A 14,746-nucleotide genomic window follows, 5' to 3' on the forward strand; every position below is an offset into this window, starting at 1 on the left:
TAGGGAATTGTATTAATATCACCTACCATGATGGTGGATTTGACAATTTCTTGTTGTTGTTATATTTATTTTGGTTTTATGTATTTTACAGCTATTTTATTTTTTATATTTAGACTTGAATTATTACATTTTCCTGCCGAGTTTAACCGTTTTTCCCCCTTTCCTGTGGTGCTGATGAATTTAACCTTTTGATTAAAGCGAATTGCCATATTTTATCTGTCTTTGCCCTAAGCTTTTTTTTTTAATTTTTGGCTAATATTGATAAAGCTATCCAGGTTTATTTTAGTTGCTATTTGCCTTGTATATCTTGTCCTGTCTTTTTTTCTTTTCACCCTTCATTGTGTCTCATAAACAGCACATACCTGGATTTTAGCCTTTTGTTGGCTTGTTTGATTTATTAATTTTTTTATAACTGCGATACTTTTTTCTTTTTACTAGAGAATGTAATCCAGTCACATTTGTTGGGAGTTCTGATTTATTTGAATTTATTTTAAATGTGTTATGTTACAATAAACTGCTCTTTAGAACACTATTTTTCAAACTCATTAAGGCTGTAGAGCAGGGGTCCCCAAACCCTGGGCCACAGACCAGTACTGAGCCGTGGCCTGTTAGGAAACAGGCTGCAAAGCAGGAGGTGAGTGGCAGGCAAGTGAGCAAAGCGTCATCTGTATTTACAGCCACTCCCCATTGCTCACATTACCTCCTGAGCTCCGCCTCCTATCAGATCAGCAGTAGTATTAGATTCTCATAGGAGCGTGAACCCTATTGTGAACTATACATACAAGGGATCTAGGTTGTACACTCGTGAGAATCTAATGCCTGATGATCTAAGGTGGAGCATTGAGGAGCAGCTGCAAATACAGATTAACATTAGCAGAGAGGTTTGACTGCACAGAAACCATAATAAGTCAACTGCTTGCAGACTCATGTCAAAACCTTATCAGTGAGTGGCAAGTGACAGTTAAGCTGTATCTGGTGGCAGGCTTAACTTTATAGTGGCAAGTGAGTTGATATACTTCAGTTGTACAGCTGCATCTGGTAGCAGGCTTTAAGTCAGAATCTGACAGTTATTTTAGCCCACACATGGCCCACCCATTATTTTATTTACCATGCCTCTTTCTCACGCTGCACACTTGTCTCAGTCACAGTTTTGGTAAGCCAATGAGCTAATCCTAGCCAAAATGAGTAAAAAATAAACGTCACTGGAGAGCTTCTTTGAAAAGGGGGGAAAGACCCAATGATGAGACAGCAGAAGACTTTAAGACTGGCAACAAAATGAAAGCTGCATTTAAAAGAAAATACCAAGAGTCCTATTTAAATTACGGGTACATTGCAATAGGTGATTTCACATTCTCCAAACCTGCTTTGTATAATATGTGGTAACTGGCTATCCAACGAAGCCATGAAACTGCTTTGCTACATGGAGACCAAGCACTGCACATTAAAAGACAAGCCTTTGGAGTTTTAAAAAAAAAAAAAAAAAAAGTGAACGGGAAGAACAGAAGCAATCATTGAAGGCCACAGCTTCATCAAATGTGTCTGTACTGACAGTATCATTGTTAGTGGCTAAACGCATCGCTAAAGCTAAGAAGTCCTTTACTGTTGGTGAAGAGTTGACCTTGCCTGCTGCTAAAGACATTTGTCATGAACTTTTAGGAGAGGCTGCAGTTCAAAAGGTGGCACAAGTTCCTCATTCAGCTGGCACCATAACTAGACAAATTGATGAAATAGCAGAGGACATTGAGGCACAATTGCTAGAGTGGATTAATGAGTCACTGTGGTACGCAGTCCAGGTTGATGAGTCTACTGATGTTGACAACAAGGCAACAATGCTTGTTTTGTGTAATGTATTTTTCAGGAGGATGTGCATGAGGATATGTTATGTGCACTTTTGTTGCCAGCCAACACCACAGCTGCAGAACTGTTCAAGTCTTTGAATGATTACATGTCAGGAAAACTGAACTGGTCATTTTGTGTGAGTATATGCATGGACAGAGTGGCTGCCATGGCTGGACAGCTTTCTGGTTTCACTACTCAGATCAAAGAGGTTGCTTCTGAATATGGGTCTACACACCATGTCATCCATAGAGAAATGCTGGATAGCCAAAAAATGTCACCTGAACTTAACAGCATTTTGCAAGATGTGATTAAAATTATCAGCCACATTAAAGTACATGCCCTTAACTCACATCTCCTTCGCACAGCTCTATGAGGAGGTGGGCGCAGTGCACACGTCTTCTCTTATACACAGAAGTGAGATGGCTTTCTAAAGGTAGGTCACTGATCAGAGTTTTTGAGTTACAAGAGCCACTCCAGAGATTTCTTTGAGAAAAACAGTCACCACTGGCAGCACATTTCAGTGCCACAGAATGGGTTGCAAACCTTGCTTCCTTGTGTGACATATTCAACCTGCTCAACGAACTCAATCTGTCACTTCAGGGAGAACAACGACTGTGTTCGAGTTGTCAGATAAAGGGGCCGCATTCAAAACCAAACTGGAATTATGGGGGTGACAAGTGAACACTGGAATTTCTGACATGTTTCAAACATTAGCAGAGATTTTGAAAGAGACTGAGCCAGGGCCTTCTTTCCCCCAGCTGGTGCGTGATCACATATCTCAGCTTTCAAAGGAGTTTGAGCATTACTTCCCAACCACAAAAGACCCCCCAAACTGGGAAGGAATGGATCCACAACCCATTTGTGGATAAGCCAAGGTGAATCGACTTTGTCCGTGCTGGAGGAGGACCAACTGCTTGAAATCGCAAATGACGGTGGCCTTAAAAGTATGTTGAAACAGCTTCAAATCTTCATACAGTCCAGATTGAAGTCAAGGCAGAATATCCAGAGATTGCCCCAAAAGCCCTGAAAAGCTTGCTTCCATTTCCAGCGTCCTATCTTTGTGAGCAGGGTTTTCTGCAGTAACAGCAACCAAAATGAGATTATGGAGTAGACTGGACATAAACAACACACTTCAGGTATCACTGTCTCCCATCACCTCCAGATGGGACCGTCTAGTTGCAGGAAAACAAGCTTAGGGCTCCTACTGATTCAACATTATGGTGAGTTGTATAATTATTCCATTATATATTACATTGTAACAATAATAGAAATAAAGTGCACAATAAATGGAATGTGCTTGGATCATCCCGAAACCATTTCCTCCCCCTGATCCATGGAAAAATTGTCTTCCACAAAACCGGTCCCTGGTGCCAAAAAGGTTGGGGACCACTGCTGTAGAGCACAAGTAAGTCATGCTTTTTGTGGAATACCACAGAACATTAAACTTCAGTTAACTATATTCATACTTCCCATGAAATTGTGTGCTCTCTTCTGCTAGACTATAGGTTACATAAAGAATACTGCACTCAGGGGTTTAAGAAGAAAAGTTAAATTTGATAACATTGTATCCATTCACTTAATGCCTTCTGAATTAAGTAGGAAAGGAGCACCATTATTTGACCTTTCCATCTCAGCATCTTAGTTCAGCTTGTAGAACACCAACGTTCTTCAGAAGTATAATTACTATTAAATAAAAATTACACAATAAATTATAAAATCGTAAAATATAAATCAGTCCAAAGGCTTTAGGTACATTTCTGGATAATATCTTGTAAGTTTTGGAGTCAAATCAACCTTGCTTTGAATCCTGGCCCTGCCATCTTCTACTGGGTGAACATGGATATGTTTTGTAATCTCTCTGATTTTCATTCTCCTTATCCGTGAAATAGGATGAAAATAATAATAACTTTCTCATGGGATTATTGTAATGGTTAAGTGAATTGATAGTTATAAAGTGTTTAGTGCAGTATTTATCATATAATAAGTCCTCTGGAAATATCTGCCATTATTAGTGTATTATTTCAATTGGACTTACTATATTAGGACCCCCAAAGGAGATGATTGTCTGAGTTGAATTTTAAAGGATTTGAATGGATTAGCTCAACTGAGAAGCAAAGGAAAGAACCTTCAGGCATACAGAATAGGCTGTGCAAAGATATTTTAAATATAAGTAAGATTTTAAGAATGAACAGTGTCAAGAGACCACCGGGAAAGCCACCATTCTTTCCTCTGTAACGTCACCTAGTGACACACTCAAAACAAGAAGTGGTGGAAAGGGATGAAATATAGGTCGTTTTTAGTATAGAATTATTGTTTCTTATGCTCTTATATAAATGACTGTTAAGTAAATATTTGTGTGTTTTATCTATTGAATATCCAACATTATAGTCAAAATTGAAAGAATACCAATTGTCAAAGAAAGTAGCATATTGTGGTTAAAAACTATAGCAGTGGAGTCAGAATAGCTGAATTAAAAATTCGCTCAACCCCTAACAGCTTTGTGTTTTTTTGATAAGCCAATACTTTTTGAATTCTCACTTTCTCCCTAAAACTGATGATAATGCCTGTTAAGCTCAAAATAACATAATGAGTTATTGATTATACATGATCACCAAAAACAGTAGATAAATTAAAATTTAATAATTGATTCCAGATTACATTATTTTTTCTTATGCTGATTTATCCTTCTAATTGTATTTTGCTTAGGATAAAATTAAAATCTGTTTTTATTTCTTTAAACTACACGAACAGATGGCAAAAAGATGTAACCCAGATAATTATAATGTAGTGACAGAAGTCATTCTAGAATTTAAAATTTACTATAATTAATTGGCAAAATACAAAATAAAATATTGGTTTTGTAGTTATTTGTCACTGTCATTTTTATTATTTTACAAATGCATACTTTTCTTGTCTTCAGTGAATTTAAAAGCAAGTCATCAGGAACTTTTGACAAATGACTTTGTTCCACCAAACCCTTTCTGCTCTGTTTTTCAGCATTCTGATTTTCCCACTTTCCAGTTCTTGTACACATACCTTTTGCCATCCAAAATGGCAATAGTTGTCCAATCCCCACTTCCTAATCCCCTGTACATACATATACATTTTGCCTGCCCTCGCCTCTTGCAATCTCTAATTCCAAAATTAGCTCATTTCTCCACCTCCCTATCCAACTTTTTTTCTTCCTCTAGGACTGTTCTCAGCTGGAAGTAAGGAGATGTATATATAATTATCCAAAAAGATTTGCTGAGCTTAGGTGGTATTTTAATTTTTATGTGTATGTTTAATGTTTTGAGTGATAAGCCTCTCCCAACACCTTGTATACTCAGCCCTCCATGCCATACTGGAAGAATAAAAAGGATGTGCCCCTTTTTGTCCCCACTTTTCTGACCATATTCCCAACTAAGTTTATAAAGACTCCCGTCACATAACTTCATTTCCAATTTGGAAATTTCATAACTGGCTTACTTTTTCCCTTGGGCTTCTGTCGTACATAGCACTTTTGCCCTGCTCTCACCCCATTGTATTATTTATTATGTACCTGTCATCTCTATATTATTTATCTGTATTATTTATTAGGCATCTGTCATTTCAACTTTCTATATAATGTCTTTTAAGCTGTAGACCATTCATTCAAAAATATTTATTTCTGCCCATGTTGGAATAACTAGTGAGCATCCAGAGATCACTAGACATGCAAAGAATCAGGAAAATGTGATCTATAACCAAGAGTGGGGAGAAAAACCACTCACTCAAAATAAACACAGAAAAACAGGGATGGTAGAATTAGCAAAAGGGCTTTTTTTTTTTTTTTTTTTTTTTTTTTTTGAGACAGGGTCTTACTCTGTCACTCAGGCTGGAATGCAGTGGTGCAATCAGAGCTCACTGCAGCCTCAACCTCCTAGGCACAAGCAATCCTTCTACCCTAGCCTCCTGAGTAGCTGCAACCACAGGTGCACGCCACCATACCCAGCTAATTTTTAAATTATTTGTAAAGACAAGGTCTCACTGTGTTGCCCAGGCTAGTCTCAAACTCTTGCGCTCAAACAGTCCTCCTACCTCAGCCTCTTAAAGTGCTAGGATTACAGGCATGAGCAACCACGCCCAGCCAGAAAGGGATTTTAAAAGTCGTGTTACAAATGTGCTCAGTGATTTAAAGAAAAAGATGAACACAAGAAAAATGGAAGATATATGAATGAACCAAATTAGAGGTCTATAAAATGAAAAATACAATATCTGAAATAAAAAATTCACTGGATGAGCCTAATAGGGTGAACATGACAGAAGAAAGGATAAGTGAACTTGAAAAACTAGTAAAAGAGATTATCTAAACTGAAGCAACAGAGAAAAAAATGCACAGTGTCTGTGACCTGTGGAACAGTCTACCATATATGTCATTGGAGTCTTAAGAATAAAAGGAGAGAGAAGCAGAGAGGCACTAAAAGCATTTGAAGAAATAATGACTAAAATTTTTTAAACTTGATGCAAACTATGCAAACAATGAACATCCAGCAAGATGAGCATGATATAAACCACATCAGAGCACATTGTGATCAGATTCCTGCAAATCAGTTATAAACAGAAACTCTTAAAAGCACCCAGAGGTTAAGAAAAAAAAGACACACGTTACATATAGATGAACGAAGATTGACTGCAGACTTCCTGTCAGAAACAAGATGTAAGTCAGAGGAAAATAAAATCTTTAAAGTGCTTGAAAAATAAACTGTCAACATGGAATTCTATATCTTTCTAATATAAAGGGGAAAGATAAAGACTTCCTAAAGACTTTTTAGGAAAATAAAAATTTATCACCAGAAAACTCACACTATAATAAATGTTAAAGGAAGTTCCTTTAGGTGGAACCAAAATGATTGCAAATGGAAACTCAGATCCGTCCAAAGAAATGAAGACCCCCAGAAATGGTAAATATATACAAAGACTTTTTCTTCACTTCCTAATTTCTTTAAAAGGCAATTGACATTTTAAATTAATAAAGTAGTAACATAGTATTATGAGGTTTACATCATGTGGAAGTAAAATGTATGACAGTAGCACAAAGGTTAGAAAGAGGAAATGGAAGAATACGTAAAGTAGATTACATTTTTAAGTAAAGTGGTATGGTACTGTTTGAAAATAAAGGGTGATCGGTTTAAGATGCATATTCTAAACACTAGATCAAACACTTTTAAAATAATAGGGGGGGAAAAAATCAGCCAGGCATGGTGACTTATGCCTGTATTCCCAACACTTTGAGAGGCCAACGTAGGAGGCTCAGTTTAGGCCAGGCGTTCGAGACCAGCCCTGGGCAACTTACTGAGATTTGTCTCTACAGAAAAAAAAAAGGAGGAGGAGGAGGAGAGAAGGTAGACTATAACACACAAACAGGGAACGTGAAATGGAATACAGTTAATCCAAAAGAAAGCAGGAAAAGAAGAAGGAAATGAGTATTGTAATGTCATGTAGTGATATTGCTATGAAGAAAATTGTTGGGAAGTAATGCTTCATGAATGTTTTCATGTTTCTGCATGATCAGGACTTTCTGAGCAAAGATTTCTGGCACCAGGTTAAAGAATGTTTTTTGTTTGTTTGAGAAGGAGTCTCGCTCTGTCGCCCAGGCTGGAGTCAGTGGCGCGACCTCGGCTCACTGCAACCTCCGCCTCCCGGGTTCACGCCTTTCTCCTGCCTCAGCCTCTCGAGTAACTGGGACTACAGGCACCCGCCACCATGCCTGGCTAATTTTTTGTGTTTTTAGTAGAAACAAGGTTTCACCGTGTTAGCCAGAATGGTCTTGATCTCCTGACCTCGTGATCCACCCGCCTTGGCCTCCCAAAGTGCTGGGATTACAGGCGTGAGCCACTGCGCCCGGCCTAAAGAATGTTTGAATGGCAAACAAGCCTTGGAAGTTAAAGACGTGTGGAGAGATTCAGAGACTTCTCCCCAAGATAATTTGTTTTCATGCTAGGGGTTGTAAACCTAGAGACCCTCCCCTTCTCCCCCTGAGATGATTTGTTTACAAAGCAAAGGTCAGTAGGTCATGTGCAGGTGATGCAAGCTCCTTCTTCCCCCACCCCAGAGGGGAGAAGGAGCAGCAGCTGTGTGTGAAAAGTCCTACATAGGCTCCAAATTTCATTACTGGGGAGTTATTCTTATCATGTAACCTTGTGGGGGACTGTTAGAACTAAAGTATAAGTATGTAAATACTGTCTCTGATTCAAAAACCTGGTGGTTTTTGTTTTTTGTTTGTTTGTTTTTGTCAGAATAAATAAGTCAATACTTAAAAATTATATCAAGAACGGAGTGTCTCCTATCAGGTGGTCTGGGAAGTCCTCTCTAAAGAGGTAACCTTTGAGCAGAGATGTGAATGAAGTCAGCCCTGTAAGACTGTAACATGGGAGAATACCATAATGTACTAATCTTTATTGTCTCTCTCATTGCCTGGTACACTTTTTCACACATACATAAATTTTAAGTAGATAGGGGTCAAGGATATGACACTCTGAAAGACTGGTCACTTCTGGCTAGAGTGTTGTTTCTCCACTGTACAAATTCCAGAGTAGCTGCATCTTCAGACAAAATGACATTTTTGTCACAGACATTTTAGCTAGGAAAAGATAAGAGTTTCATGCCTGTAATCTCAGTGCTTTGGGAGGCCAAGGCGGGAGGATTGCTTGAGACCAGGAGTTCAAGAATAGCGTGGGCAACATAGCGAGACCCCATTTCTACAACAACAACAAAAAAATTAGTTGGGCATGGTTGTGTGCCCCTATAGTCCCAGCTAATCAGAAGGCCAAGGCAGGAGGATCGTTTGAGCCCAAGAGTTCGAGGTTCCAGTGAGCTGTGATTATACCACTGCACTCCAGCCTGGGCAACAGAGCAAGAACCTGTCTCTTAAATAAAAAGATATGGGTTAGAAATCAAGATCAGGGCCGGGCGCGGTGGCTCAAGCCTGTAATCCCAGCACTTGGGGAGGCCGAGACGGGCGGATCACGAGGTCAGGAGATGGAGACCATCCTGGTTAACACGGTGAAACCCCGTCTCTACTAAAAATACAAAAAACTAGCCGGGCGAGGTGGCGGGCGCCTGTAGTCCCAGCTACTCAGGAGGCTGAGGCAGGAGAATGGCGTAAACCTGGGAGGTGGAGCTTGCAGTGAGCTGAGATCCGGCCACTGCACTCCAGCCCGGGCGACAGAGCGAGACTCCGTCTCAAAAAAAAAAAAAAAAGAAATCAAGATCAGTTAAAAACTGTATAAAGCATAATTTATGTTTCATTACCTTAAATAAATAATATATATGTCTCCAAATGAAGGGTTAGGAAACATAGAATGAATTTTTAGTTGGGAATTTTTTTTTACAGAGGTAGAAATAGATGTCACTAACTTGATTTTGAAATTACTCTCAGCCTTTTAAATGTGGCATATACAAATGCCGAGAAGAACAGATATGGTTGAAGAATACAGGCAGTAAGAATAATAAATTAGCGTAATGAATTTTAATTGGGTAATAACTAACAGTACAATCTCCTGTTATAGAGGCTTCTGTTGTCAGAAGCTTGCAGCCAAAAGGAGAAAAGATCAATGCAAAAGCCAAAATGCAACACATTTGGTGACTTTTGGCTGAAGCCAATATTAGTGTGACCTCTTTAGTTGAAAGACTTCTCATCCCCATATAACCGGGTCATTCCTTCCTTTGGTTTGAATAATCTCTGAGAATCTGTAAAAACCACATCATTGTCAAGAAGTTAAGAGCAATTGATAAGTTGTTCTGGTAACACCTGTCAGTGAATTAACTCAGAGCACAAAACCCAGGCATTTAAGGAGTTGACAAGTATTATTAAACCTGTTTTGCAAGAGAAGAAGCTGGTTCAAAGAGGGAAAAGCTGTCAAAAGTAATACAATCAGTAAGTGGCTCAGGCCTCCTGCCTGGCACACCCAGGCTCTAACCACGTGGCCTCTCATGGCAGGGAAGACTGGGGCCATGTATGAACATTTATCACTGTTCCTTTCAATCCAACCTAAAGACAATTGTGGCATTTTAAAAGCTATGCATTTGTTTTAAATTCAAATATATTTCTTAGGCATGGTTTTCTCTGTTCAGGTTTTCTCCCTCATTCAGAAATTTACACTGTTTTTACCTTTAAATGGTAGTAACAACGTATTTCTACTAATACTGTTTCCTTTTCTTTTTAATTTGAGCAATTTAATTTTTCTGTCTTTGACACTCTGTTAAACCTCTTTTTTTAAAATTAGAACAAATCATAGTAATGCTTTCATCCCAGGAGACAGTGCTTTGTGCAGATGCTTTCTTGAACCTGAGCATAATTTCATGATTTCCATAAGGAAGAAAGATAGGAAAGTCTAATTCAAAGTAAATTAGGATTTATAATTCAGAAATGCTTCTTCCTGTTTGTAACTAACTTTCTAGTTGCTCTCTCCACTCTTCAGTTTATTTACTTTAAAAAAAATTAAATCAGCCGTAAACTGTCTTAGTCTGGGTTTAACAGAAACTGGAGCATAAGACAGAGGCTTAAGTGCACATACTCGGTTAGCACCATAACCCAGGAGTCAAGAGCAGGGGACAGGGAAGAAGGAAGAGCGTATACAAAGGTATTTGACATTTGCAAGTTGACCACTGGCTGCTTAGTCCTTCAGGACAGTCTGAAGAGACAGAAGCCCAGGGGTGGGATGACAGCAGCATTCAGTAAGGCTCTGTTAGGTGACACCTGCAAGAAGCCAGCTAGTGCCCATGAAGAACTGGTGGCTAAATGAGGCAGAGGCCACATGAATCTGAAGTAGTGACAAGTGGTATCGTATAATACGCTGAAATATTCTTGTCATATGTATTTATGTACATAAGAATATAAAGTAAAACACGAACTTTTAGTCCCCACCTTTCTTTGTGAATACCTGTCATTTAACTTTTCACTTTTTATGCATGTACATATCATGGGAGAACATATACATATATCTTTTTCCTTTTTTTTATTATTTTTTTATTATTATTTTTTTTTTTTTGAGACAGTCTTGCTCAGTCGCCCAGGCTAGAGTGCGGTGGCGCGATCTCGGCTCACTGCAAGCTCCACCTCCCGGGTTCACGCCATTCTCCTGCCTCAGCCTACCGAGTAGCTGGGATTACAGGCACCCGCCACTACGCCCAGCTAGTGTTTTTGTGTTTTTAGTAGAGACAGGGTTTCACCGTGTTAGCCAGGATGGTCTTAATCTTCTGACCTCGTGATTCGCCTGTCTCGGCCTTCCAAAGTGCTGGGATTACAGGTGTGAGCCACCGCGCCCGGCCATCTTTTTCCTTTTAAAAAACATAAATCAGCCAGGCACGGTGGCTCACACATGCAATCCCTACACTTTGGGAGGCCAAGGCAGGAGGATCGCGTGAGCCCAAAAGTTTGAGACCAGCCTGGGCAACATGGCAAAACCCCATCCTACAAAAAAATACAAAAAATTAGCCAGAGGTGGTGGTGTGCACCTGTTGATCCCAGCTGTCTAGGAGGCTGAGTTGGGAGGATCATCTGAGCCCAGGAAGTTGAGGCTGCAGTGAGACATTTTTGTGTTGCACTCCAGCCTCAGCAACAGAGCAGACTCTGTCTCAAAAAAAAAAAAAATCAGGCCAGGCGCCATGGGTCAGGCCTGTAATCCCAGCTCTTTGGGAGGCTGAAGCAGGTGGATCAGGAGTTCAAGACCAGCCTGGCCAATATGGTGAAACCCCATCTCTACTAAAAATGCAAAAAATATTAGCTTGGCATAGTGGTGCGTGCCTGTAATTTTAGCTACTCGAGAGGCTGAGGCAGGGAAATCGTTTGAACCCAGGAGGCAGAGGTTACAATGAGCCCAGATAACACCACTGCACTTGAGCCTAGGAGACAGAGTGAGACTCCACCTTAAAAAAAAAAAAAAAAGAATCAAACGTACTAATCTCCTTATTCCGTGACATATTTTCTTCACTCGTGTATTACTTGCATCGGGGTTAGGTTTAATGCCATTGTCAACAAGTTGATTTTGCCTTGGAGGTACATCAGGACACAATGATTAACATTTGTTGAATTAGTGCATGAATGAAGGAATATATCACTTCTAGTTACAGTTCTTGCTTATGGGAGAGGAATGCTGCTGACACTGGGAATGCAATGGGCAAGATCTGGTAAAATATGAAGTTGTCATTGTCAGACAGTTGCCCAGTCATCCCTGCCAGTCTCCCCCTGCTTCCCTAATCTACACTTCCACATCCTCATTTCAGAACAGTAGTAGATGCTATATTGGGGAGACACAGAAAAGAGACAGAGGGAGGCTGGGTGCGGTGGCTCATGCCTGTAACCCCAGCACTTTGGGAGGGTAAGGCAGGTAGATCACTTGAGGCTAGAAGTTCGAGACCAGCCTGGCCAACATGGTGAAACCCCCTCTCTACCCAAAATACAAAAATTAGCCTTGCCTGGTGGCGCATCCCTGTAATCCCAGCTACTCGCGAGGCTGAGGCAGGAGAATCACTTGAACCGAGGAGGTGGAGGTTGCAGTGAGCCGAGATTGTGCCACTGCACTCCAGCCTTGGTGACAGAGAGAGACTCCGTTTGGAAAAAAAAAAAAGAAGAGAGAGAGGGAGAGACAAAGGGAGAGTCTTACAAAAATCTGTTGAATTAGCAAATATCTGTTAACTTCTTGTCAAGTGACAGACACATTGCATAAAATGGAGAACATGACACACTTGGTCCCTGTCCTCATGCAGGGAAAGTCTACAGTTGAGGGAAGAAAGACAAGAGTAGGGGAAGGATGCAGAAGAAAAAGAGGAGAAATTAGCAAAATACCAAAAGAGTGAAGAATTTCAGTGATCACTGAATTAATACAGTGCTTGTGTTAATAGAAGTTGTTTAGAAATGAGTTTCAATCCCAGCCATCTGCTCCCACATCAAACACACCTACTGTACCCATGATTTTGCCCTTCCCCCACATACATATGCATCCCAGGAATCATCTGGTGATTTTTAAATGAATTCTCACGTCAATAATAAAAATTACACTTGATTCAAACCAGTGAATTGTAACCCAGATCTAAGTATAAATATAGTGGAAATCGTAAGTTTCTTTAGTGACAGTCTTACTAATCAAGTTATTTGGCCTGTTTTTAGCCACATGGGATATTTTTTCTTTTTAAGGTTGCTGTGAGTGTTGTTTGTAGCAGCATCAGTAAGCCAAGAATTCACATAGTTACTCAATCACACAGATTACTCATCATTGCCTGTTCATAACAGAATCCTAAAATGTTTAAGATTTCTAATGCAAATCAAAATCTCATCATCACTTGTCATTGCTAAATTAAATGACAGGATAATAACATTACATTAAAACCATTTTTCTCTTGATTGAGTACCTTTTTCAGAAGTGAACCTTCTAGATGTATATTTTTTTCATCAGTACTATAAATGCATTTAGAATCCAAGATAAAAATAGAATTTAAAGGGGAGGAGTGGGATGTTTTCAAATTATTGATGAGGCTCTTTTGAATCTCAACCATATTTGACAGTGTACTGCAAGGGAATGGAGTAGTTCAGCTCAATTTATTGACACTTTTAGAGCTATATAAGGGAGGTTAACAGGTTGAGCTTGGTCCTTATTGAAACAATCGTGTGTTCTTAGCATCAGTTATAAGTCATCCCCTTGCAAACTGGCTGTTAGGGACCTATAGGAATTGGCATTGCTTTGTTCTAATATAAGATACTGGCTTCAGGTAGATCACAATCTATGTGGGAAATTAATATAGATTTCTAACCTGTAAAAGCAGCATAGGTTCTCAGTGGCCTTACTATTGTGAACTTACTTCTTTACCTTTCTTTCCTATCTAAAGCTAATTAACCTTTTATGGTCACACCTACCCTCTTTTTATCTCTCCCTCTGGCCCTTGGCCCACTTCTTTGTGGCCAACTAGCCAATGTTTGTGCCACCTGCGCCCATCTTCTTCACGTGCCCTAGAACTTCCCAGAACGCCTCTTTCATTTTAAAGTCAATCATTTCCTTCCATCCTTCAAATATTTTATTTCTTCATACCTTCCATCTTTAATAATATGAAATACAAAAATCATACCCTGGATCAAACCTTTTATTATTTTTGCCTCACTTAATACTATCATCATTAGGCAGTAATAGCATTATGGTAAAAATTCTTACCTCTTGGAGAAACTGATGAAGGTATTGACTCAAACAAGATTGGCTATGAGATGATAATTATTAAATTATTAAATCTGGATGATAGGTGAATGAGGGCAAGGGAAGTCAATATGCTGCTTTCTCTACTTTTATAGGTTTGAAACCTTCCATAATAAAAATTTAAAAATAACTTAGCTCTTTAGGGTTCCTTTTTTAAAATAGATGCTCTTTTTGAGTGAGCGCATGAAATGATGTGGTATGCAGGATGGCCTAAGACTAAAACCTGATCCTGCTGTCTGAACACCCCACTCTTACTCTACCCCTTAGTAAACAAAAAAGATTCTTTAGTACCTGGAATTGTAACTTCCCTCTCTCCTTAGGTCCTGTACTTGATTATCAGAATCCTGACACACTTCCTGCTTCTTGTTAAAGTAACCAGATAAATCCATATAGAAATATACATTAATTTCATCCCATTTATTAAATCCCACTGTGAATAAAGTTCTGTGCTGGCATTAGGAAAGGGAATATGAAGGAAAGGTATTCATGAATAACCCTGATGCAGTACACTAGCCACAGTAGTGGGCTCTAGGAGACAGAGAGGAATTCTGTCAAAGAGACTCATTCTTGATAATGATGCAAACTACTAAATGTCATCCTAAAGGAAGAGACAATCTTCCTTGCTTCTGCTCGTAATTCTAAGTGTTAAGACTATTTAGAGCTCTACCATATAGCCTTCCCTCTCTTCTAAAGAACTTAAATTG

General features: G+C 39.3%; 1 protein-coding gene across 5 annotated transcripts in view; it reads left to right on the forward strand.

Annotated features, from left to right (window-relative positions):
- Window positions 1-14,746, forward strand: part of RBKS (ribokinase) — a 110,432-nt gene that overhangs the window by 17,060 nt on the left and 78,626 nt on the right. The window lies entirely within an intron of this gene.

Source organism: Macaca thibetana, chromosome 13, assembly GCF_024542745.1.
Source record: "Macaca thibetana thibetana isolate TM-01 chromosome 13, ASM2454274v1, whole genome shotgun sequence".
NCBI lineage: Eukaryota > Metazoa > Chordata > Mammalia > Primates > Cercopithecidae > Macaca > Macaca thibetana.